The sequence below is a fragment of the Canis lupus genome, chromosome 31 (genome assembly GCF_011100685.1).
Source record: "Canis lupus familiaris isolate Mischka breed German Shepherd chromosome 31, alternate assembly UU_Cfam_GSD_1.0, whole genome shotgun sequence".
Taxonomy (NCBI): Eukaryota; Metazoa; Chordata; class Mammalia; order Carnivora; family Canidae; genus Canis; species Canis lupus.
The window spans coordinates 5,324,194-5,350,080 of NC_049252.1; the positions used below are offsets into that span (position 1 = coordinate 5,324,194).

General features: G+C 37.2%; 1 long non-coding RNA gene across 4 annotated transcripts in view; it reads right to left on the bottom strand.

The window, feature by feature from the left end:
• LOC102152860 overlaps window positions 1–25,887 on the bottom strand; it is a 185,368-nt gene that overhangs the window by 65,051 nt on the left and 94,430 nt on the right. For 2 of the 4 annotated variants that reach the window (XR_005382073.1, XR_005382070.1), the window contains 4 exons: window positions 8,319–8,368; window positions 6,332–6,413; window positions 4,674–4,755; window positions 4,068–4,245 (listed from right to left, as the gene is read on the bottom strand). This is a non-coding gene — a long non-coding RNA (uncharacterized LOC102152860). The remainder of the gene's footprint in view (window positions 1–4,067; window positions 4,246–4,673; window positions 4,756–6,331; window positions 6,414–8,318; window positions 8,369–25,887) is intronic. The other 2 variants (XR_005382076.1, XR_005382075.1) reach the window with 1 other exon arrangement.

Below are 25,887 nucleotides of genomic sequence, written 5' to 3' on the forward strand. Positions count from 1 at the left end.
CCCGATTTGTGACCCAGTATGTGGTCTATTCTGGAGAAAGTTCCATGTGCGCTTGAGAAGAATGTGTATTCAGTTGAGTTTGGATGTAAAGTTCTGTAGATATCTGTGAAATCCATCTGGTCCAGTGTATCATTTAAAGCTCTCGTTTCTTTGGAGATGTTTTGCTTAGAAGACCTATCGAGTATAGAAAGAGCTAGATTGAAGTCACCAAGTATAAGTGTATTATTATCTAAGTATTTCTTCACTTTGGTTAATAATTGATTTATATATTTGGCAGCTCCCACATTCGGGAGCATATATATTGAGGATTGTTAAGTCTTCTTGTTGAATAGATCCTTTAAGTATGATATAGTGTCCCTCTTCATCTCTCACTACAGTCTTTGGGGTAAATTTTAGTTTATCTGATATAAGGATGGCTACCCCTGCTTTCTTTTGAGGACCATTCGAATGGTAAATGGTTCTCCAACCTTTTATTTTCAGGCTGTAGGTGTCCTTCTGTCTAAAATGAGTCTCTTGTAGACAGCAAATAGATGGGTCCTGCTTTTTTATCCAGTCTGAAACCCTGTGCCTTTTGATGGGGTCATTAAGCCCGTTCACATTCAGAGTTACTATTGAGAGATATGAGTTTAGTGTCATCATGATATCTATTCAGTCTTTGTTTTTGTGGACTGTTCCACTGAACTTCTTCTTAAAGGGGAATTTTAAGAGGCCCCCTTAAAATTTCTTGCAGAGCTGGTTTGGAGGTCACATATTCTTTTAGTTGCTGCCTGTCTTGGAAGCTCTTTATCTCTCCTTCCATTTTGAATGAGAGCCTTGCTGGATAAAGGATTCTTGGTTGCATGTTCTTCTCATTTAGGACCCTGAATATATCCTGCCAGCCCTTTCTGGCCTGCCAGGTCTCTGTGGAGAGGTCTGCTGTTACCCTAATACTCCTCCCCATAAAAGTCAGGGATTTCTTGTCTCTTGCTGCTTTAAGGATCTTCTCTTTATCTTTGGAATTTGCAAGCTTCACAATTAAATGTCGAGGTGTTGAACGGTTTTTATTGATTTTAGGGGGGGATCTCTCTATTTCCTGGATCTGAATGCCTGTTTCCCTTCCCAGATTAGGAAAGTTTTCAGCTAGAATTTGTTCAAATACATATTCTGGCCCTCTGGCCCTTTCGGCGCCCTCGGGAACCCCAATTAAACGTAGGTTTTTCTTCCTCAGGCTGTCGTTTATTTCCCTTAATCTATCTTCATGGTCTTTTAATTGTTTGTCTCTTTTTTCCTCAGTTTCCCTCTTTGCTATCAACTTGTCTTCTAGGTCACTCACTCGTTCTTCCACCTCGTTAACCCTCGTCGTTAGGACTTCTAGTTTGGATTGCATCTCATTCAATTGATTTTTAATTTCTGCCTGATTAGCTCTAAATTCTGCAGTCATGAAGTCTCTTGAGTCCTTTATACTTTTTTCTAGAGCCACCAGTAGCTGTATAATAGTGCTTCTGAATTGGCTTTCTGACATTGAATTGTAATCCAGATTTTGTAACTCTGTGGGAGAGAGGACTGTTTCTGATTCTTTCTTTTGAGGTGAGGTTTTCCTTCTAGTCATTTTGCTCAGTGCAGAGTGGCCAAAAGCAAGTTGTATTGGGAAAAAGAGAAAAAGAGAGGAGAGAAAGAAGGAAAGAAAAGAGAAAGAGAAAAAAAAAGGGAAGAAAAAGAAAAAAAAAAAACGAAAAAAAAAAAAAAAAAAAAAAAGAAGAAAAAGAGAAAGAAAAAGAAAGGAGAAAAAAAAGGGGGTGGGGGAAGGAAACAAATCAAAAAGCAAAACAAAACAAAAACAAAAACAAAAACAAAAACAAACAAACAAAAAAAGAACCACCGGGGAGTATCTTCTGATTCTGTGTACTTTAAGTCCCTTGGCTTCTCCTGGAAGTTGTCCGTCTAGCTGGTGTTCTGGGGGAGGGGCCTGCTGTGCTGATTTTCAGGTGTCAGCAGTTGGGGGAGCTGCTGTGCCCCTCCTGGTGCAGGGCTCAGTGGGGGTTGTTTACCCCGTGAGGCCGCAGGAGGAACAGCCCCAGTGGCGGGGCAGCTCTGGAAACCTGGATTCAGCTCCGGCAGGAACTCCGTCTGCAGGGCCTGGAGGCTCCGGGCGGGGCCGCTGCTCTGCTCAGCTGGGGCAGGAGCGTCCTCGCTGTCCTGGGCCCTCCCGGCCTCTGCCTGTCCCGGGGAGGCCGGATCCTGGGCTGTGTCCCGGCGCCCTGTGCTCCGGGGCCTGCGCTGTTGGATTCGTGCTCCCGCCCCGCAGCCCCCTCCGCGGAGCCGCCCCCGAGCCCCCGAGCTGCTCCCCCCCGCAGCCCCCTCCGCACGGAGCCTCTTCCTCTGCCCGAGCCCTCCGAGCTGCTCCCGGGGCCGCGCAGCCCCCTCCGCGGAGCCGCCGCCCGAGCCCCTTCAGCTGCTCCGGGTCCCGCCGGGTCCCGCCGTGCGCGCTGCAGCCCTTGGGGAGCTCGGCGCACTCTCCTGGGCGCGCAGTTGCTGTTACTGTCCCGGGGAGCCCGAGGGCATCCCCGCCCTCCCGGGTCCTGCTCCACCTCCCCGCGAGCCCCTTTCCCCCGGGAAGGTCGGTGCAGCTCCTGCTCCTCCGGGACGGGGCTCTCCTGTCCTGGGGACACTCGCCCCGGCCTCAGCCCGGCTCCTCGCGGGCCCCTCCCCCTTGGAGGCCTTTGTTTCTTTATTTCTTTTCCCCGTCTTCCTACCTTGATAGAAGCGCGAACTCTTCTCACTGTAGCATTCCAGCTGGTCTCTCTTTAAATCTCAGGCCGAATTGATAGATTTTCAGGATAATTTGAAGGTTTTCTAGGTAATTTGGTGGAGACAGGTGATTTGGGGACCCTACTCTTCCGCCATCTTGCTCCTCCCCCTCTGTCTCTCTCACTTTAAAAAATATGATAATTTGATGTACTATGATCCTCAAATATGAAGAATAAGCCTGAAAGACATTTCATCTTTATAGCATGCCTTTTGTAAAATAGAAACATAATTTAAAAACAATAATTCTATAGTTGGTGTTGCATAAATATGGGCACAGCATTTTGCTCTAAAGTTATTGAAAGGATGTACTGATGCAGGTACAATCTATGATCAGAAACAAACAAGTTGTACAGAGACCCAACCATAGACACCATGGAAGTGCCTTTCATTTTCAGTTCCCTTCTATTTTATTTTCTACTTTTCTATGCTGTATTTAGATTACTGACAATTTATCCTGTCACTTCGCTTTCTGACCATGGGGCAATTAGGCTTATTCCCTTTTTCAAATTTGAAAGGCAGTTGTTGACTGTTACATTGTTCAAGACAGGAGTGTCTATGAGAATAACCCAATTTTTCATTTGCTAATATGGATCACCAACCCCACGTTACTAAATAAATAAAGGTCTCCTTCCCACCAGAACTGAATGTGCTGATGATACAGCCACATATGATTTCATTTATATAAAGCTCTAGAAAAACAAATTAATCCTTAGGGAGAGACAGCACACCTATATGCTTTTCTAGCAATGAAGGAAGAATTGGGAGGAATCATATTAGGGTATAAGAAAACTTTTAGGGTAATGAATATGCTCACTTTCTTGTCTGTGATGATGATTTTATGGATGCCTGAAAATATCAAAGCTTGGGGCACCTGGGTAACTTAGTAACTGAGTGTCTGCCTTTGGCTCAGGGCGTGATCCCAGAGGTCCCACATTAGGCTCCTTGCATGGAGCCTGCATCTCCCTCTGCCTATGTCTCTGCCTCTCTTTCTGTGTCTCTCATGAATAAATAAATAAAATATTTTAAAAAAAGTGGATCTTAAAAACAATACTGAACAATAAAGAAACAATGTGAAAAAAATAACTTACAAAATTAAAATATAGTAGAAACAGTTAAGTCACCAGAAGTTTATGTTACATTATTCTAGTTTATACATGTTTCTAGGATAAAAGCTAAAATCAATTATTTAGGAAGTAAGCATGTTGTTTATTTATGGAAAACCCTAAGAAATATAAGAAAGGGAGAATGAAAAAGATGGCTAAAAAAATAATCCAAAGTACCTCTTAGTTTTATGTTCCCACAAAAAAGATGGTGAGAAAAGGATTTGGGTGAAAGTGGTTCATTGAGGAGGTGAGCTGAAGGCACTCCATAGGAAGGGAGAAGTATAGGTTCAGAGTTGTTCCTTGGGTGTTAACTTCCCTGTTGAATGGAGAATGAAGACCCCAGTGCAGACGACATCTTTAGACAAAGATTTAAAAAAAAATAAGCTTTCAAGTGATTTTTTGGATTGTTTAAGAAAATATGGACATAGATTTTTAAAAATAATTTTATTTCCAATTAAAACTTGCTTTGTTCTTTCCTATATGCATTTTAGAAATATATTTCGAATTTCTCTGAAATAGCAGGAATTTTGAATAGATTTGCATTTTATCTATAGTTTTATTCAGATAGATTTGATACTTTAATAAGATTGACTAAAAGGTTATTTATATTAGGAAAAACAATTATTATAATTCAATAAATTGACATATTAAAGTAACCAAATTATTATATAGATAGCATTAAAAAAGGGTTAAATAAATAAAAATATTTAAGACAAACATCCATAGGAAACTTAGAAAATTATCTGCTAGTGATTATCTTTGGAAAACTTAGAGCAAACATACTTGTGATGGACCACTGGAAAAATCAGGAACATGACAAGAATGGCTATTTCCATTGCTTCTATTCAGCACTACACTGGAGATCCTAGGCAGTAAAGTAAGACAAGAAAATAAAATTAGAAGTACAAAAATTGCAGGGAATAGATAAAACTGTCATTATTTGTAGATGATATGATTGTGTACAGAGAAATTCCTAGGATCCATAGATAAATTATAAGAATAATAAGAAAGTTTTTCAAAGATGCTGGATACAAAATCAATGTAGAGATCCATTTATTTTCTACTTACTAGCAATAAGCAGTTTACAAATGAAATTTTGAAAGCTACTGTTTACAATGTTATGAAAAAAAGATATAAATTGTCTAGAAAGAAATCTCACAAGATATGTGGGCATCTTCTATGGGAAAAATCACAAAACTTTATTGAGAAACATTTAAAAAGACTTAATTAAATAGATAAACATACTTATGGATTGGAAAGTGTAATATAATTAAGATGAAATTCTTTCCAAACTGATTTATAGATCCAATGCAATTACAGCCAAAAAAAAAAAAAAAAAAAAAAACTTTTTAAAATATCCAATATTTTTCTTTTCTTTTTTTTTAAGATTTTATTTATTTATTCATGAGAGACAGAGAGAGAGAGAGAGAGAGGCAGAGACGCAGGCAGAGGGAGAAGCAGGCTCCATTCAGGGAGCCCGATGTGGGACTCGATCCCAGGTCTCCAGGATAACACCCAGGTTGCAGGTGGTGCTAAACCGCTACACCACCAGGGCTGCCCATCCAATATTTTTCTCTTGAAAAACAACATGAAAGCATGCATTTTCTTTACAGATAAAGGATTTACTATTAAGCTATAGTAATTAAAATAGTATAGTATTGGTTTTAGAGAAAAACTAATAGGATAGAATAGACTAAGCGGCCCAGAGGCAGGCCCCCATGTATATGGAAACAACATCTGACAGAGTGACACTGCAAAGTAGTGAGGAAATAATAGCTTTTTCAATAAATAAGTGGAATGATGAAAATTGGTTCTTCTTATGGGATGATATAAAATGACTAATATGGTACATCATAAATAGCAAAAAAATGTAAACAATTATAGATATTGACAAGGTCACAAATTTCACTTACAACAGAGTTGGCCTATAGTTTTTTTTATTTGCCTTTTTTTTTTTTTTTTAAGGCCATTGACAAACATTTGATTTTCAATCCATTCTTAAAAGTTGGCTACTTACACAGTTTTTGGACAGATACTGCAAAATTCAATGCCTCACCTTTTTTTGGTACCTCATCCCAATCCATTACATGTAAGAATCTTTTTTTTTTAAGAAGTTTATTTATTTATTCATGAGAGACACACAGAGAGAGGCAGAGAAATAGGTAGAGGGAGAAGCAGGCTCCAATGCAGGGAGCCCAATGTGGGATTTGATCCTAGGACTCCAGGATCACACCCGGAACCGAAGGCTGATGCTCAACCACTGAGCCACCCAGGAGTCCTTATATGTAAGAATCTTAATAACTCTATCATAATTGGATGCCAAGGATTATCACTGCCTTACTGAAGTGATAGCCCACTAGCTAGCTTAGCCTTAATGGAGGGCTGTGGTAATAAAAGATCAAAGACCGATATCTTATAAATAACAGAAATTTATTTCTCACACTTCCGGAGACTGGAAGCCTATCAGGGTGTCAGCATGGTCAGGTGAGGACTCTCCTCCGGGTCACAGACTTATTGTTGTCTCTGTATATAAGAGAGGGGGAAAGAGCGCTCCTTGAGGTCTCAGTTGCAAGGGAATAGTCCTATCCGAGTCTCTCTTCCTAAACAACCCCCCTCCCCCAAAGCCTCACCTCGTTTATTACTACCTCTGTGGGCATTATGCTTTCAACATACATATTTTGGAGGCACACATTCAGTCTATAGTAATCATCAGTCCACTTCCCACCAGCCATAGGTACTAATTGTTGCTTCCCTGTCAGTGATATAGTTCCAGAATCCCACTGGAGAGTGTCCTGTCAAGAGTTACTTTTTATGGTTTCTCTCCAAGTAAACCATCTCTGTGTGCTGTTGCTTTGAAAACCTTTGTTTTTTAGATTTCCCCAGGAATGGGAATAAGGAACTGACCAGCATAAAACTAGAGATAAGTGAACATTAAATGGTGTGTTAAGCTGGCCACTGCTGTGGGTAACTGGGACTTTCTCCAGTGTGGATTCTCTGAGGAACCATTTAGAATGAGTCTTAGACTTGCCTTCTCAAATGCGATCAGGAGATCAAATACAGAACACACAATTAACCTTGAACTTCAGATAAACAATATTTTTAATATAAGTCCCAAATATTGCATGCAATTTATTTATAGTAAAATTTCATGGGATGCCTGGGTGGCTCAGTGGTTAAGCATCTGCCTTCGGCTCAGGTCATGATCCCGAAGTCCCAGGATCAAGTCCACATCGGGCTCCCTGCATGGAGCCTGCTTCTCTCTCTGCCTGTGTCTCTGCCTCTCTCTCTCTCTCTCTCTGTGTCTCTCATGAATAAATAAATAAAATTTAAAAATAAAATAAAATAAAATTTTTGTCTGAAATTAAAATGATGGTGTCTGGTATTCTTATTTGCTAAATATGGCATACTTGCCTATAAGGAACACAAGAGAGTATTTATATATCAGCTTTTCCTCTCACTTGGTCATTGGTTGCCTCTTCTGGTGTTAATTCCATTGAATTTTCAGACTTATGGATAAGTCAGAATGCTCCTTGAGTAGTTCTCACATGCGTTCCATGTAGAAAAGTCCACAACAGGAAGCAAGAGGCATATAACATACCAGAGGCCAAGTGTAGTCAAGTTATACCTGCACAGACTGACAGCCCTAGCCTAGTAGCAACAATGGTGGCCAAAAACCATGTGAGTTTAGGCACAAAGCTCTACCACTCACAGTTACTTAAAATTCAGAATTTATCCCAAACAGCATAATTACATGTATCAGATTTCTAGCAAGAGGTTTTTCTTCTCATGGCCCAGTCTGGTGGCATACTTCTATTATATATTCGCTAACACAATCACAGAGTTTCCTAGGTCCACTGATGGACTGTACACCTTCCAGCTTTATGAAGGGACCTCTATCCCAGATCCCTGAGTGTATGGGGCTGCTTTCTAAGCTACCAAACCCCTGCAACATGGAGGACACAGCTAGATGATTATCAGTGTTGTGTGCCTGTTGCCTTCAACTCTCTCCCATTGCTCTGATTTGGAGTTAGTTTTTTGTTTCTTTCAACCAGGATTTTTATTTTTGTTATGGAGATAGACTCAATCTTTTTATATGTAGTTTTTTCCTGTGGTGGGTTTTTCCCCCTAGCAATTCTGTGGTTGGAATGGGAGAGTGGCCTTTCCATTTTAGCTCAGTCTTTTATAAAAACAAGAAATTCATCTAGTCTATTTTTGTTGTGATCCATGCCTACAAAAGAAAGGCCTTGAGTTGCCAAGTGGTGTTTTTCTGGAGTGGTTTTGGAGAACATGCATGAATTTAGACTGTTTTGTCTGATGGCCCAGCCACATTAATCCTGGAGCCCAAGCCCATTTCCTGCTAGCTCTAGTACTCTCGGTGTCTCTCAACATTACAGAAAGGAATGCAATGACAGAATTTATTCCTCTTACCTCTTTTGGATAAAGATGTTTGGGTTGATGGCCAAGGATAGTCACTCCACCTAAAAGTGTCAGAGCAAGGGAAAAAAGTGCCTGTTCAGAAAATGATGAAATACACTTTTTGGTTCACATAGAAAGAGTCTCACATGGGGCCTCTGAAGTTTCTCTTGGCCTCTTTTCCTGCTGTCTTTTCCAACCCTACATTCTTTATAGCCTCATCATCCAACCTGCCTTAGCCAGTTTGGATAGGTAACTGTGGATCACTAGATTCTTTAGAGTGACTAAAAAAAGACAGTGACATTTACCTTGCTAATACTAGTAGTCATTCATGATATAATGTTGATTGTCTAACTAAAATCCACCCTGTGCCTGAGGATGTTGGGATAGCACAGAAATTCTAATAGGGCAAGTATTCCACACTATGTGTAAACGTATGCTTTTGTATGCCTCCTTTACACATACACACGTGTGTATTTACATATATACATATAGATATGTATAAATGATATAGAGATGGCCTCTTAAAATATATTCTCTTTATCATTTAGAATTTGCTGTCTCTGTATCATTTTTTTACAACACAAAAATAGTATTTAAACTTCTTAGATGCTTTTTCTTACCATAAAAATCTACTTTACCCAAATTATTGCTAAAGTATAAAAGTTCTAGATGTTTGTCACTATATGTAATGTAATTTTAATGTTGGAAAAAAATCCATGAACCTAAACTCTAAAAAGAAGGATATGTTCTCCTTTAGCACTTGATGTGGGAACCTAACTGGTGTTAGTGGCTGGAATATTACCCAAAGTAAGAATTAAAGAGATTGGAGATGATTTTTATAGCCTCCATTGTGTCATAATTAATCATTTTAAGGTGTTTGAGAATCAAGGAATGGCAACCCTTATGAAACATTAGAGGTGAGAGGCAGCAGAGCATCTATCCTTATATCCTTATGTATCATGCATGAGATTGGGAATATATCTATGTTGTTTCTCTTTAGTTACACACACATACATGCAAAAACAGTACAGAAAGGGCAAATAAAATCTCTGTTTCCATATCTCAAGCTATAGAAAGTAAGGCATGAACTATACAAGTTGAAGTAGAAATGTGTCTAAAAGTATTTGGAGTTGGAATAGAAAGGATTGTTAACAGATTGGATGCCACGTTGAGAGAAAAAAAGAAGTTAATTCTATATTTTGAAATTGAGGAAGAGAAAATCCAGTGATGCCTTTTTTTAGGATCGAGTGCATCGAAGAAGGGTGTTGGGAGGATCAGCAAGGTTAGTTTTAATATTAAAAAAGACTCATAAAATAAAGAGTAAATAAGTCATGGGAATGTAATGTATAGCATGACAACTACAGTTAATAATACTGTATTGCAAATTTGAAAGATGCTAAAGAGAATAGACCGTAAAAGTTCTTATCACAAGAAAAAAAAAATTCTGTAATTATGTATGGTGATGGCTGTTAACTAGATTTTTTGTGGTGCTCATTTTTTACTATATACAAGTATTGAATCATTATTTTATACAACTGAAGCTAATATAATGTTAAATACCAACTATACAGCAATATGAACAAAAAATAGAAAAACCAAAATTGCAACAACTATATCCTGTCTTCCATAAGGAAGGGACTGAAGCTGAGTATTTATAGCTCCCTTAAAAAAACAAAAGACTCAGGAATAAAAATATGTACTGTAAAAGAAGCACTGAAATTTAGACAACTAGAGGAACCCTTTTGATTATTAATCTGAAACTACATACTAGCACTTAAAATGTTTCTATAAAAATATAATTATGTTGTTTCCAGTGCATATATCAAAAGTAAAGTTTTTTTTTTTTAGGTGATGGAAATATTGTTAAACACATACAACCAAAATAAGTAGTAACTAATTATTAATAGTCATAAATAACAGTGAGTTTGGTTAATACTAGACAGTGTAATGTTTAATATAAAACTACACTGATCTAAGTATTCATGTATATCCATTCATTTAATTCTCACATAAAGTAGTTAATCATATCCCTATTTTACAAACAGAGGAACTGAGGTAAAGGATGCTTAACAACTTAATCAAAATCTTTTTTTTTTTAAGATTTTATTTATTTATTCATGAGGGACAGAGAGCGAGAGAGAGAGAGAGAGAGAGAGAGAGAGGGAGGCAGAGACACAGGCAGTGGGATAAGCAGGCTCCATGCAGGGAGCCTGACGTGGGACTCCATCCCGGGTCTCCAGGATCAGGCCCTGGGCTGAAGGCGACACTAAACCACTGAGCCACTGGGCTGCCCCAACTTAATCAAAATCTTATAGATAAGATATAGTGTTTAATGCCTCCCTTCAAACACAAAGTGAATCCAATAATAATTAGGAAATGAAATGATTTTGTTCTGTACCAATGATAGCTTTTGAAAGCACTGCATTTCTATAAAATAATAGCACTAATATGCAAAATAAGTTAAATTAATATTTTATGGTAGAATATTGTTTAATAAGTGAAAATAAAATGATGACAATTAAAGAGTAGATAAACAGCTAAAAAATATTGCCATAAAGGAGAAATAATGTCACTTGGTGGAGGGACCAACAGCTCTAAAAACATCTACAATCACTGACAGAATCATTATCTTTGCAAAATATAAAATTAAAATTTATAAAGGTTATCCAGAGTTAAGAAAAGCTTAAATTATACCCGCAATATTCCATTTAAGAAAACAAAGGCAAGATTTATATATCCAGAACAGGCCTGCACTTCCTCCAAGGGGAAGAAACTCCTCCAAGGGGAGAATTCTCTAGAGCAGAATCCTTTCTTGCTTCTTCCAATTTCTGGTGACTCCCAAGGGTCCTGTTATCTGAATCCCTCTGATCTCTGCCTCTGTCCTCCCATGGCCTTCCCCTCTGTGTCTGTATCTTCTCTGTCTCTTATAAACACTCATCATTAGATTTGAGGCCCACCAGGGTAATGCAGGATGAGATCATCCTGCATGATATGTTTAAGTTCATTCATCTGTAAGACCTTTTCCTAAATAAAGTCACATGCACAGTTTCTGTGGATTACCTTTTTGGGACCACTATTCAATCTGCTACATATTCAAAGGTATAGTTAGGATAAAATCCATCTTTGAATGCAAAGAGCAGGGACACAGTCAAATTAATTCAAGTAGAAGGATGATATTATAATGATGGATGTGAATCCATGAGAGTTCTTTCATGAAGATTTATGAAAACAGGATATAGTAGAATAGGCCAAAGTGAGTCTGGAGCAAGTGGGCAGTTTTAGATTCACACAGGCTGAAGACAACCTAGAGAGAGTTCACCAATCTTTGCTCTAGTCCTCTGCTGATACATGAGTCCAGTGACATTATGTGTCTGCTTTATTTATCATGCTATGAATTGACTTGCTGTGCTTTCTCATTAGTTTGGCTTCTACATGACATACACTCTGCCCAATCATGTGTCTATACATATTATTTTTTCCCTTTTACTTCTAATAAGACAATTCTTCCTTTTATTTTGAATTTAAATTTCTGAATTAGAGAATCAGATTGGCTCAACTTTACCTGACATGTCAAATGACACAGAGATGGCTAGCCTACAATAGGTCAGGTTTTCCCCTTTAGTCCAATTAGTTATGTAGTAATGAGGTGGGCGATTTAATGGTACAAAACCTTTACATTGCAGGAAGTGAGAACTATGAATCTGGAATTGGAGTATGGTCAGAACAGGTAATAATGCTCTGACATCTATAGTAACAAAGGTAGGAAATAAGTTTTCTGAACATTTTATGGAACTTCAAATTTCCTTATGATATTATATAGATATTAATTTATTTTGTCAAAATGGAAATATATTTTCCAATATATAGAGAATAAATTTTATCATTTCAAAATTTGATAGAGGAAAGAAAAAGGTAATTTCAAGTACATGACTTTATCTGAGTTTCAAATCTTCAAATATAAAATGAAATGCATATATTAAAGACCATTAGGAAACTATTCAACACTTTTTTTTTAGAGTTTGAACTTATTTTTAAAACCATGATAATAACAATACAGACATGGTCTCAAGTTTGTTTTAAATTGGAAGTAAGGGGATCCCTGGGTGGCTCAGCAGTTTAGCGCCTGCCTTTGGTCCAGGGCGCAATCCTGGAGTCTCGGGATCGAGTCCTGAGTCCAGCTCCTGGCATGGGGCCTGCTTCTCCCTCTGCCTGTGTCTCTGCCTCTTTCTCTCTCTCTATGTCTCATATTAAAACACATACTGACACTTAACCCTTAGCTTTAAAAGTATAAAAGGAAGTATTTTAATCATTTTGGTTAATGCTATTACTAAGACTTTGTTTCTAGTGCCGTTTTGATTGGTGTTTTGGTAATAAAATAAAATTTAACAAAAATCTTAATACAGAGTATGTTGATGGATATTCAGGAAAAAAAAAACAACACTGTAAAAGAGATTTAATTCCAAAAATGTATAAAATCATTTGGGGGAAATCCGAAATGTTCTATATGATCTGTTTGTCATGGAATTTAGGTTATGGGTTTTTCACATGTTTTTTTTTTTTTTTTTTTTTTTTTTTATATAATTTTTAAACCTGTTTTATGTTAGTACACTCCAAGTTATATATAGGGTACCTACTAAACTCCTGATTAATCAGTGTTATTCTTTATCTAATCCTCATCTTCCCTCCCTTATGGAAAGCTGTATCTCAACGACATTTCCTAATTTTCTCAAACAATTTCTTAACATTCTTCTCAACTATCTTCATTTCTTACACTTCAAATGTCAGATATTTCAAAAACTGGATTAAATAAACTAATGTAATACTAAATATGGAACAGTTAAAATAGTTTGACACTGAATTTGCTATATGAAGTTTCTTTATGTAACGTGGACTCTCATAATTTTTTGTTCCCCTTTCTCTACCACAATTGAGAAAATTACACAATTGAGAAAATTACACAATTGAGAAAATTACACATTATGAACTATGTCGTCAGTTCATACCATTAGTTCTTTTCAACATCATATGTTTTCAGATGCTGTCATACAAAACAAAGTCTCTACATCTATACATCTCCCTATCTCTGAGAATTAAATCAGCTATCCTAGATCATATCAAATAATTGTCCAGCTATCTGAAAAAGATAAAATTCTTCCACAGAATAGCTAAGTCTGTGGTGTTAACATTAAAAATATTGATTCAATGAAATGGATACAACCATCAAGGAGAAATGAGAATAAGAGAGAAAACAAATTTTTGGAAAAGTGCTTCCAAAACTCATTAACAAAAAATAGAATAATATCAACAGAAAACGATCAGATTCTTAGAGACATGGTAAGGTCCAGGGATGCTTTATCAGGCTTACTATCTCGTGGTATAAGTGTATTTCATGACTTTCCACCTCCTTTGTCTTTTCAAAGTAACTTTTCATTCAGTAATTCCTCTCAAATAAATTACTTGAATTCAAACAAACAAACAAGAAAGCATGTATTAAGAGCTTATTATGACTTGAATGATGTTTGAGCAGTGCGCTTCATTCTTGCCCTCATGAAGTTTGCATTCTAGCATAAGAATATAAGGAATAACAATTAAAAAGACACATTAGCAAAATATATGCTATATTCAGAAATGAAAAAAATTAGATCAGAGTAAGGGAATACCCGGAGTGTGGGGTAAAGAGTTGCAATTTAAAACAAGATGAGCAGGAAAGCCTCACTGAGAAGGTACATTTTAAGTGAAGTCTTGAAAGATGGGGGAAAGGAAGCTCTGTGCATGTTGGAAGGAAGAGAATTTGGGAAAAACAAGCAAAAAAAAAAAAAAAAACTTGGAGACAGGAGAATGTCTGATGTGTTCTACCAATAATAGCTATGAAGTTAATGTGGCAAGAAAAGGGAGTGTGAGGATAAGTAGGGAGACTCTTAGCAGTGAGGTCACGAGGGTAAATGAGAGGCAGGACATGCAGAGCCTCAGAGCCATCATGAGGTACACTGGCTTTTACTCTGAGAATAGGAGGCTATAGAGGGCTTTATGGAGAGAAATGACATGTTCTGTGCTAGGTTTTAATTTATTAATAAGGAAGAAGGTGGTTTACAGCATAGTATTTTGGATTCTTACACCAGTTCATTTGCTTGAAGTTTGATTAAATTTAGGTTAGTAGGGATTCCTGGGTGGCTCGGTGGTTGAGCATCTGCCTTTGGCTCAGGGCATGATCCTGGGATCCAGGATTGAGTCCCCCATGGAGCTTCCGGTGGGGAGCCTGCTTCTTCCTCTGCCTATGTCTCTGCCTCTCTCTCTGACTCTCATGAATGAATAAATAAATAAATCTTTAAAACAAATTAGATTAGTATATCTAGATGACCAAAATTTCTGAGGTCAGTGACAAGACCAAGTTTTTGGACCTAATATTTTGCATTAACTCTGCACCCTAGATAATGCTCACTGCATTGTGACTCAAAGTGTGATGAGTGGAACTTCAACCTTGGCAATAACTTTTCTAATAATAGAAAAGTAGAATTTCAGGTGCCACCCTAGACCTTCAAAATCAAATTCTGCTTTTTATCAAGATCCCCTGGGAATTCTTTTTGCACAGTACATTTTAGGAGTCCTGCTCTGAGATACTGCTACTCTTTGAAATTTCTTGGCAGGCATCTGGCTTGTCATGGAAAGACAATCGAGCTTATCACATCTCAAAAGCAGAGAACTGGTTCATTGAGACATCTCAACACTGTGCCATGCTCTTAGCCTCCCATAATACATTTTTAAAAAATTCTCTCATCATGCTTGAGCCAGCTGGTAATAATAGAATAAAATTGAAGTGAAATAAGTGAAACAAGTACTCATCCAGGAAACAAGATGCCTATCACCCAGGTCACCATATTCAGATTGCCATATTTAGCCAATAAAAATGCAGGGTGCCTAGTTACACTCAAATTTTAGATGAAGAGTAACTATGGTCTATTGTGAGCATATCTTAAATATTGCATAAGCCATGTTTGAAATACAAAAATTTTGTTGTTTATGTGAAATTCATATTTAACTAGCTTCCTATATTTTATGTGACAATCCTACTATAATCTTTTCTCCAGGCCTTTCTAATTTCTGTGAGTGATGTTCTTGGATCCTCCTTCACTTGGCTCAGGGTAGAAAAGCTGACGTGAGACAAGAGAATAATATACTTTGTGGGATATCAGCATCCTCCAACACACAATCGCACTGTTTACTTTCACTCCTTATTTCCTGGGGAGAGGTTTATGGATATGGCAAATAAAGGGCTATTTCTGTCAGCACTCAGTGAGACCTGTAAGAGGGTAACTGACTCCAACTTCTGGCAACTTTTTTTTTTTTTTTTTTTTTTGGAAAAAGGCATTTCAAGACCCTTACCCTTTGCATTGTGCCTTGGTTGCAATTTAATTGGACAATACCCACTCATATCCCATTGGACATCCTATTCTACATACAGTATCTCCCCATGCTGAAGCATTCATTATATTAGGAAATACCTCAGTCCCTAATTCAGACAGATAGCAGCTAATTCATTTCTGATATAATTTTTCCCCAAAGCCATAATTAATGACATTTCTATTCAGTAAGAAGACAAGTAAATATTATTCTTTTCCTTTGATTTTTCAGAGTATCTTCAAGCCTTGCCAAAACTTTCTCCTTAATTTTCCACATTACAGCCATTAATTTGTGTTGCTTCAGCCATAACCCAGAATCCTCGTCCAGCCAAATTCAGCCTGCTGCTAAATGTCTATAAAGTGCTTCCTTTCTAACCTCTCCAGAGCCAGCTTCTGCTACTCTGATCTGTCACACCCAGTGACGCCAAGAATCATCTTTTGAAAGTGTCATTTTGATAATGTCACTCCTTTTCTCAGACTCTGAAGTACATCAGGCCAGACTTTCAGGCAAAGGAGCATAACTTTGAACTATGATAAGCTCTGTAAATTGTATCTTCTGTACTGAAATAGCTTGCTGGTGTGCAATCTGAAAGTATCTTTTAATCAATTATTGGTCATTGAGAACCATTAGTATCCTCTCGTGAAAATCCATAACCAGCTTCATGAGGCACTCTAAGTAACTACTAAATGTGTCTTTACAAGGAAAGACTGAGTTACCCCTTCCAAAAAAATTTTTTTTTAAGATTTTATTTATCTATTCATGAGAGACACAGAGAGAGAGAGGCAGAGACACAGGCAGAGGGAGAAGCAGGCTTCCTGCAAGGAGCCTGATATAGGACTCGATCCCGGATCCTGGGATCAGGACCTGAGCCCGAAGGCAGGCACCCAACCGCCAAGCCACCCAGGCATCCCCCCAAATTGGTTTTAAACAGATATTTATACAATATGGTCACAGTGCAAGCATTTGTTCTTCAGCCACTCTCATAAAAAGTAAAAGATGATTCTGTCACTAACTGTAAGATCGTTTGTCATGTCCCTAAAACAATCTATCATCAGGGAATATTCCAGTAGTCTGTTTTCACTCTCATGAACAAGAATTAGGTGACTATTAACCAACTTCAGTTTGATGCATATAGTCAAGATATTTCATGGAGATTTATCCATAATAGCACTGCCTGGGTAAGAAAAATGTTTCTTTTAATATGGCTGTCACTTGCTACAATTACCTATTGTAGCAGATAGTTCATAGATAACATATGCAGAAACCAGTTCACCTACTGAGAACCCTGGAAGACTGGGGTATTCTATATAAGGCTTTCCAGGCAATAGAAGCTGACTAACTTATGTCCCAATTTGTGTTTAAGTGTAAGTGTATTAAGTGTGGGGGTTGCTATAAAATACGTTAGGCATATCCCTGCCTTAATACACTTAATGCATCAGACATAGTTTTGTGTTTTTGTATTTTCATGACTTGAGCTTATAATTACCTGAATTATTACATTCAATGGAAACACATAAGTTACCACCAGGTTTATATAACAGATTTGTAAGACTGTGAGCCCCCTAACTAAAAGTTGGCAGACTGGCAAGAATTTATGTTGCTTGCAACAGCTTTTGTTTTTTTCCCAGTCTTCTGTATTTCTTTCAGCTTTTACTCATTTTGTTAGTATGTCTATCTCTGGAATTATTACCACTACACTTTTTTTTAATCTCACTGTTATACATATATATAAGATGAATAACTAAAGACCCTAATGTTTGGCCTGGGGAGATATCTGGTAAGTCTGTACAATTATCGAATTAACAGCATTCTTGAATGGCTTTTTTCGGGTATGGAAAAAAAGCTGAACTGGGTAAGTAGAGGGAGTCTAAGAAGTCTAGTTGCTTCCTCTAAATTATATGAAGAATTTCTGGTTTCAATTGCAGCAGGTAAAGTCAGAGCTTAGATGTCATCACTTTTATCTTTATAATAAGAAAAAAAGCTAACAAATTATAAATCAACTACTTTTCTTGGATTCATCAGACTGCCAAACTGCCACTCAACAACCGAGATCTGCTTACCTGGAGCAGAAGCTGTTTATATGGCAGGAACACTTAAATCCTAATTTTGACAAATTGCTAGAGGCTGAGTGTGAACTAGTATGAGAATGAGAAAATCCTGGGGGCCTTAAGTGTTGGGGGAACTTCTACATATTCATAAGTCCTACCTCCAGGAACCCCACCAGATTCTCATGGTAAAGAATAAAAAAAAAAAAAAAAAAAGAAAAAAGAAAAAGGAAAAAAACTTATTTTTCTAACAGGGATAGGGAAACCATTTAAAAATATATACCCAGATCATTCTCCATAACAAAACCCTACTTTGCAAGCAAAATTATATCAGAGCCTTATTCATTTGGAATTGAGTGAAGTTAGTAAGAACACAGGTAGAGGGACAGCACATAAGGCCTGTACTCTAGCAGATAAATTATTTTCCACAGGGTAATGGTTGACAAATCTCATACTGATTTATATGTATACTGGAAATGTAGACTCAAGTAAATGGATGGGGGATTTTGGGAGCCAGGCTTTTCAGTGTTGGAGTGGGAATTTATAGATAAAACAAAAGAAGTAGGCAAGAATGATCCATGTAGTAATGGATTAATGTTGGAGTCATAATTAAGAATTCATGTTTAGCTTAATATAGATATGGAGGGTAACATATAAAAATGTGTACAGGTAAGTGAATATACATAGGTTAGTATACATAGATATATTTTCTTACTGTGACAATGGAGAGGACCTAAAAGGAATAAATACCCACTAGCAATGATCATAACTAGTATCCAAGTCTTGGTTTTAATACTATGCTCCAACAAAAAGAAGCAGGCTCCTTGGAGAAATTGTTAATTCTAGGGCTCATGCAAGAAATATACAAGACGAACCTGGAACAACTTGTAGTGTTGGAAAATAAAGAAATGCTTAAAATAAAACAAACCAAAATAGCTACATAACACACACATATACGCAATAATAGGAGTATGACAAAGGAGCCCAGATCCAATTGAAAGAGCTCCCAGTGGCCTCAGGTGGCCAAAGCTGATACAATTTGAACAACAATAAAATAAATAAAGTAATAATATATTATAACCATAGGGTAACATAAATACCTATTAGCCCATAGTGATATGAATAAATAACTAAACAAATTAATAAATGAAGGAGAAAAGACAAATTTCCTATACAGAGGAATTCCAAATAATTTATATAGATAATCTGCCTTCAAGGAAGGAACATAACTCCTGACTTCACAATGGGGGCAGAACACAGTTAATTTCTTCCAGAGAGTGGGGATCCCTGGGTGGCTCAGTGTTTTAGCACCTGCCTTCAGCCCAGGGTGTGATCCTGGGATTCTGGGATCCTGGGTTCCTGGGGTCCTGGGGTCCTGGGATCTAGTTCTGCATCAGGCTCCCTACATGGAGCCTGCTTCTCCCTCTGCCTGTCTCTGCTCTCTCTCTCTCTCTGTGTCTCACATGAATAAATAAATAAAATCTTTATTTTTTTTTTCTTCCAGAGAGCACAGTATGGAAAAGGAGTGTGTGAAGTAAGTTTACAGTGGAGAATCCTGGCAAACACCACATCAGCTAGGTGATCAAGGTCAACATCAATAGTTGTATATCATGGTGATCTTATTTACCTTTGATACCATGTGAAGAAATGGCACTTTGCCTCTCTGATCTTCCTCCAGTAACTCACAACCGTAGTTTATCATGAGAAAAATAGCAGACAAATTTGAATGGTGGCACATCCTAAAAAATACTGACCAATGCTTCTTAGAACTATAAAGGCTCTAAAAACAAGGAAAGTTTGAGAAACTCTTCCAGTCAAAAGTAGCCAAAGGACACATGACTAAACTAAATTACATGTAATGTGATATCCTGGATGGAATTCTAAAACAGAAAAAGGACAGTGGGGAAAAAAAAAAAAAAAGGAAATCTGAACTATGAGCTTTAATAGTAATGTAATAAAATTGGTTCACTAATCGTAACAAATGCACCATATTAAAGGTTTAACAATAAGGTAAACTGTTCTGTTTATGGAGATTCTATTTTTTTTTATTTTCCTGCAAATCTAAAACTGTACTAAAAAATGAACCTATGCATATATTATGTATGCATACATAAATATATGTGTATTCATTTGTGTAAATGTGTATGTACCCAGGTGGATATTCTAGGGTCTGCTTGGTAGGATGAAAGGTTTATCAAACTTAATATGCTATTGCCGGAAGTCAGTAGATGTCCTGAAAGAAAGAAGAAATATATAAAATGCTTTGGGAACAGATTAAAAAGGCCCTTGACTCCAATTGGATGGGGGTTGGGAGGTCAGAATATCAAAACTAAGATCTGATTACAGTCTGAGTAGAATTTCATCCCACAGAAGAACACAGAAGCACAACAGAAAGAACCATAAAAGGATGGTGGAGAGATGAGTTTTAGTTTGATGGAAGAAATTTGAAGGCTTTTCTGTTTGATTACTTTCCTACTGTCTTTGAATTAAGAATACGAATCATTGGCTGAGAATCAATAAGGATATCATAGGGCCAGAGGTTTAAAAAAGTGAAAAATGATTTAATAAGGCAACAGTGTTTCAAGGGAGTGGAGAAGATTATTAGGTAGAAGGAAAGGTGAGAAGAGTAACTGAGTTAAGGGAGCCAAAGAATGTGGAATGTTACAGTGGGATTCTGACACTAAATCCAACATTGTTGTTGTTTGTCCACACCAAGCAATTCTTAGACACCAGCTGGGTGTCCTATAGTGCAACTCAACTCTGATTCTACCTACATGGAGATAGTCACAGATCCCACCAGTTAAGGCCTCAAGCCCAAAAATTGGCCCCCTCATTCCCACTTCAAATGCCAATGGCAAGTCCAGATTGTCACCTATGCTCTTAACCAAATTGACAATAGATTGGAAGTTCCAAACACCCCTGCTTCGGGTTTAATTTGCCCAAGTTGCTCCCAGAACTTAGAAACATTTTACTTACTTGATTACCAGTTTATTATAAAAAGATATAACTCAGAGACAGCCAAATGGAAGAGATGCATTGGGCAAGGTATGAGGAAGGGGCTTAGAGCTTCCATGCCTCTCTCCCCAAATCTCCACATATTTATTAATCCAGAGGCCTCTGAATTCAGTCCTTTGGGTTTTTTAGAAGGGCTTCATTACACAGTGTGATTTGATTAGATCATTGGCTATTGGTGATTTAACTTCCAGCATGTATCTCCTCCTGGGGGGTGGGGAAAGGGGTGGGCCTGAAAGTTCTAATCCTCTAATTACAATGTGGCTCCACTGGCAACTAGCCCCAATCCTTAGCTGGAGGGTGAGGAGTGTTCAAAGGTCACTCATTAGCATAACAAAAGACACCATTAAGACTCTTGTTGCGGGGAAATTCCAAGGAATTTAGGAGCTCTGTGCAGAAACAGGACTAAATACATATTTCTTCTGATAGATCACTTTATATATAAGTTTATTATTTCAGAGGTGTAACAGTTTGAGGGAAATGACAAAAATCTTAGTTTGTGGGCACAAAGGGTGTGGTTGAAGTACAGTGGAGAGGAAAATTGTATTCCAGTGGATGATTTACAGTGTCTGGATCACCTGAGGGGAAAAATAATGTCATTCAGATGATACAGGTGGTGAGATAAACAGGGAGACTGACCATGTATCTCTAAACCTGAGAGGGAGTTGTTAGGTTAGTAGCTAACACTGGGTGGAAGGAGGGTACAGGGTTGCAAAGCTGAACATAAGAATGAGAACCGATGGAACTTTCTGTAAGGATGGTAGAGTAATAGAAGTGGCAAGGGAAAACTGGAGGAACACTCCAATGTTCTCCCAATTTAAATTAGATGAATTTGAGAGAATGTACATCTCTCATTATTGTAGAGGAAGAGAGAGATCCCAAGGGAAACCCAAAAGTTGGAGAAAATACCTTGGGGATGTAGAGCGGCTACAATGTTTTGTGTTTGTGCTTGTGTTTGTGGTGGGGAGGAGTCTAGCTACCCATCTTTTTTGTCTACTTAAGTTTCACAAAGCATTAAGTTTAATTGTATGAAATATGCTTTAAAAATTGTAATGGAATACATTTTTATTAGTCTAGTATTTAATATTTCTGAAAAATAATAGGAAACTTGGGAACACATATTTTCTGTTTACCCTTAAAACATTGTTTTATTTCATAGTCAAATATGTATATAAGCTGCTTCTGCCATCTGTAAGATAAATTAATATAAAGTCATAATTTGATGGGCTTATAGTGTGATTAGATTATTTTTAAAACTCTCTTTTCGAAGATGGCCATGGGCTTTATTTCCAAGAAGTGCCAGTTGTCCAGTTACATTAAGGATGTCAGAGAAGGCAAACTCAGAGACCCATCATCAGAAAAGATTGCATTTTCCAATCTTACTCGTAATATATTCTGTGTGACTTTTAAAGTGATACTAAATTTTTTAGCAGCAGTGAACAAAGATCATCTGATTAAAAAAATAAAAAAAAAGATGCCTTTGGGTAATTAGGAATTCAATGAATCTGTGCATGCCTACAGAGCTGGCAAGCCCTTTCTATTCTTGTTTTACCATACTTCATAGAAAAGTTCCCAAGATGTTTTAAGCTATTACCTTAGTTCTTGACTGGGTAAACTGGCATGTCAACTGGATTTAAAAATAAATCTTTCACACTCTCCTCTTTGACTTACATCTCCTTGTTTCTTAACCATTTTGACTTTTCTGGTGGTTAATAATTCTTCAAAGTTAAACCAGCTTGTCTTCATTGATTCTTTTCCCCATCGGATGCTCTTGTTTCTCTCCTGTGCTTTGGGTTGTTTCTGTGAACCATTATGGCCCTAAGGTGATCAACTTAAAAGGAAGGGGAAATGAATGTTTGAATTTTCTACTAAATAAAAATGAATTTGGCCTTTCTACTGTGCTGTGCCTGCCTTTTGTTTTCTATGGGGTTTTATTTTTTCACTTGGTCTTTACATCTTTTCTAGGTTTCAGTTTTCATTTTTTTCCCCCTCCTTTCTCCTCCTGTAAGTTTTATCTGTTCCAGGAAGAATTGTACAGTGATCTGACTGACATGCGTAGCTTTCCTTCACTGCAAAGCTGAGCTAGGTCAACCATTTATTTTATGTTTGTCTTTTTGCTTTCAATAGCTTGTAGCCAATGCAGCCTTGTTTGATTTGACAACTGCTTTCAGAAGTCTATCTAATAGAGAGCAATTTTACAAAATCAGCCCAGACCCCAGACTCTTGAGGGCTCCATGTTGTTGAATCCTATTCAGTCATTGAAGGAGTAGAACAATGAGGATTTTATAAACTGAAACTAAAAAATCAGGTATATGATATCTGAATATTTTTTAAAAATCAGTCCAGAAAGTCTGCCATCATTGCCAGAACAAAGAAACTATTTCTCTTTAATACATGCATATCAGGTTTCATTTTTAGTGAGTTATTTTTTTATGGCCATTAACTGTTAATTTTACCTAAGTTTACTCATATTAAAATGGCAGGGTGAAAGAAATTCTCAGGAGAGTTACAGTATGATTTGCTACTGTTTCTGTCAGTCTTAAAGATGATACTTAGTCTTGACTATATTATTGTTTTCTGTGAGTTTTATCATTTTCTCTATTCCCACCATATTTGAATATATAACATCATCACCTTTAACATAAATAGGTGCCACAAAGAGCTTGTTTTCTCAATTCTAATTTCTCTTCTCATTGCTAGACTACTTCTTAAAAAAAAGTACAATTTAAAAGAAATTTAACATAATTTTATTGCTAAAAAGCTGTGCTTTAATTTGTATTTTCCAGGGACGCCTGGGTGGCTTAGCAGTTGAGCTGCTGCCTTCTGTTCAGGGCGTGATCCTGGACCCCAGGATTGAGTCCCACATCCGGCTTCCTGCAGGGAGCCTGCTTCTCCTCTGCCTGTGTCTCTGCCTCTCTACTCTGTGTCTCTCATGAATAAATAAATAAAATCTTTAAAAAAAAATCATATTTTCCATCCCACTCAATGCACTACATGTTTACTTTTAAAATCTTTTCTAAACTGACTTCATCTTACCTATCCAAAGAAATTACTTTTTTTAAAGATTTTTAGTTATTTATTTATTTATTCATGAGAGACACAGAGAGAGAGAGAAAAAAAGAGAGAGAGAGAGAGAGAGGCAGAGACAAAGGCAGAGGAGAAGCAGGCTCCAAGCAGGGAGCCCAACGTGAGACTCTATCCCACGTCTCCAGGATCAAACCCTGGGCCCAAGGCAGGCGCTAAACCACTGAGCCACCTGGGCTGCCCTCAAACATTTACTTTTTTATTCATATCAGCTGAATATGATGCTTGTTCTAGAAAGCAAAGTCCTCATTTTTTTCTCAGTCATTTTGATTTTTGCAATCATGAATGCTTCTCCTTTTACCTGTGAGTTTCTCCATCCAATATTCTGCCTATCTGAATCCTATATATCTCCAAGCCTCCCAGAAAATCTCTGTGAGGTCCTTCCCACTTTATTTTTTATTGATCTTAACCTCCCTGAATACCTAGCTGTAATAATTGAACCATAATATTTAGCAAATATATTTCAGTACATTCTGCTCTTGTATACTATGTATTCTGTTCTGTTCTTGTATACTGTATCTACTATTATATTCTTTGATCTTGGATCCACAATTATAACTTATGCTTCTTGGCATAATAGTCCTATGTCTTAATTTTTTTGGGTATAGGTTTGTTGTATATGTTCTACAGATCCTGCTGAAAGTGAAATATATACCAATTATAATATACTCTATTTCTTTAAAGATATGCTTCCCTATATATTATTTCAATCACTGTTCACAGATTCTGGGACACATAAATATTACTAGTCCCATTTGACAACTTAGAAGATGGTGTCTAAAAGAAGTTGAGAGAACTGTCCAAAGCCCAGGGTTAATAACTTGACCAGTAACTAAGTACTCAAATTCTAAGTAATTGGAAAAAGAAAGGCCATTGTGTCCATTGGAACAAAAATAAATAAGCCATGGTTAGTTTTACTTAGGACATCATTTTAGGCACTTTAATCATTAATATTAACATCTTAGAAATTCAAATGTATCAAGTATAAAGCATATCATCCCTTTTCCTCTGTCACCTTTTTCCCTCTTTGTGTTTTGCAATATCTGGCTTAATAAAATGGAATGACTAATGTGAAATATTAAAGAAAGACAGCCTCCCAGTAAGACTTGAACATTTCATGTTCTCCAGTCCTCTGATAACAGGGAATTTTAGCCCTCAGTATAAGAAGTGGGAATATACCAAGTGGCAACATCTCAGCATCAGTGAGCAACTAGTGATGAAGCTTATAAGGAAATTTGAAGAGCTGTTCAGCTGACACAGAGTTCAATGGGAGCTTGACACTGAACTGAAAAGGTATGTGTATCAACTCAGCTGGAGTGAGTTGTGTGGGAAGAGCTTTTGATAGCCTCCTACTCCCTTAGGGAATGACATAGGGATTATCCATTTTTACAGCATAAAGCTACAAAAGCAGATTTCCTTCCCCTGTAACATCTGACTAAATCAAGTATACAATAGAGTTTCTGGAGAATAACTGTAAATGCTATGGGAATGCTTAAGTTTGGAAGACATGGCCTCAACAGTTTTTCTCAGTTCCTCAGTCTTTTTCTTATTTGCTCTTTATAGGATATGTTTTTAACAACAGTATACTGCATTTGTCCCTAGGTTCATGGTCTATAAAATGCATTCATATGCAGTGTTCTTTGTGAGGTAGGTAGGGCAGAGATTATTTGCCATGTTTTATATACACATAGAGGGATTGAATTTGTTCCAGGGTCACAAAGATACAATTTAACCTGTATCTTCTGGTTTCTAAATCCAAAATCCAATAATTTTGCCCCCATAAAGGGAATGTTTCTGATGAAACCCTGCCACTAACTTTTGCCCAGGCAAAATTCTGGCTTGAATACAATAAAAGTACTTTAAAATTTCACTTACTGGGAATTCATTTTGATGAAAATCCCATTGTGTCACTAAATTGAATGTGAAAATATGCCTAGAAACTCAATAATTGATCACTGAAATTTTAAAAATCTGTATAAAACAGAATTCAAAGTTAGGTAAAAGAGTTGAAATGTCTAATTAGTGGACTTACTTAGGTTTAA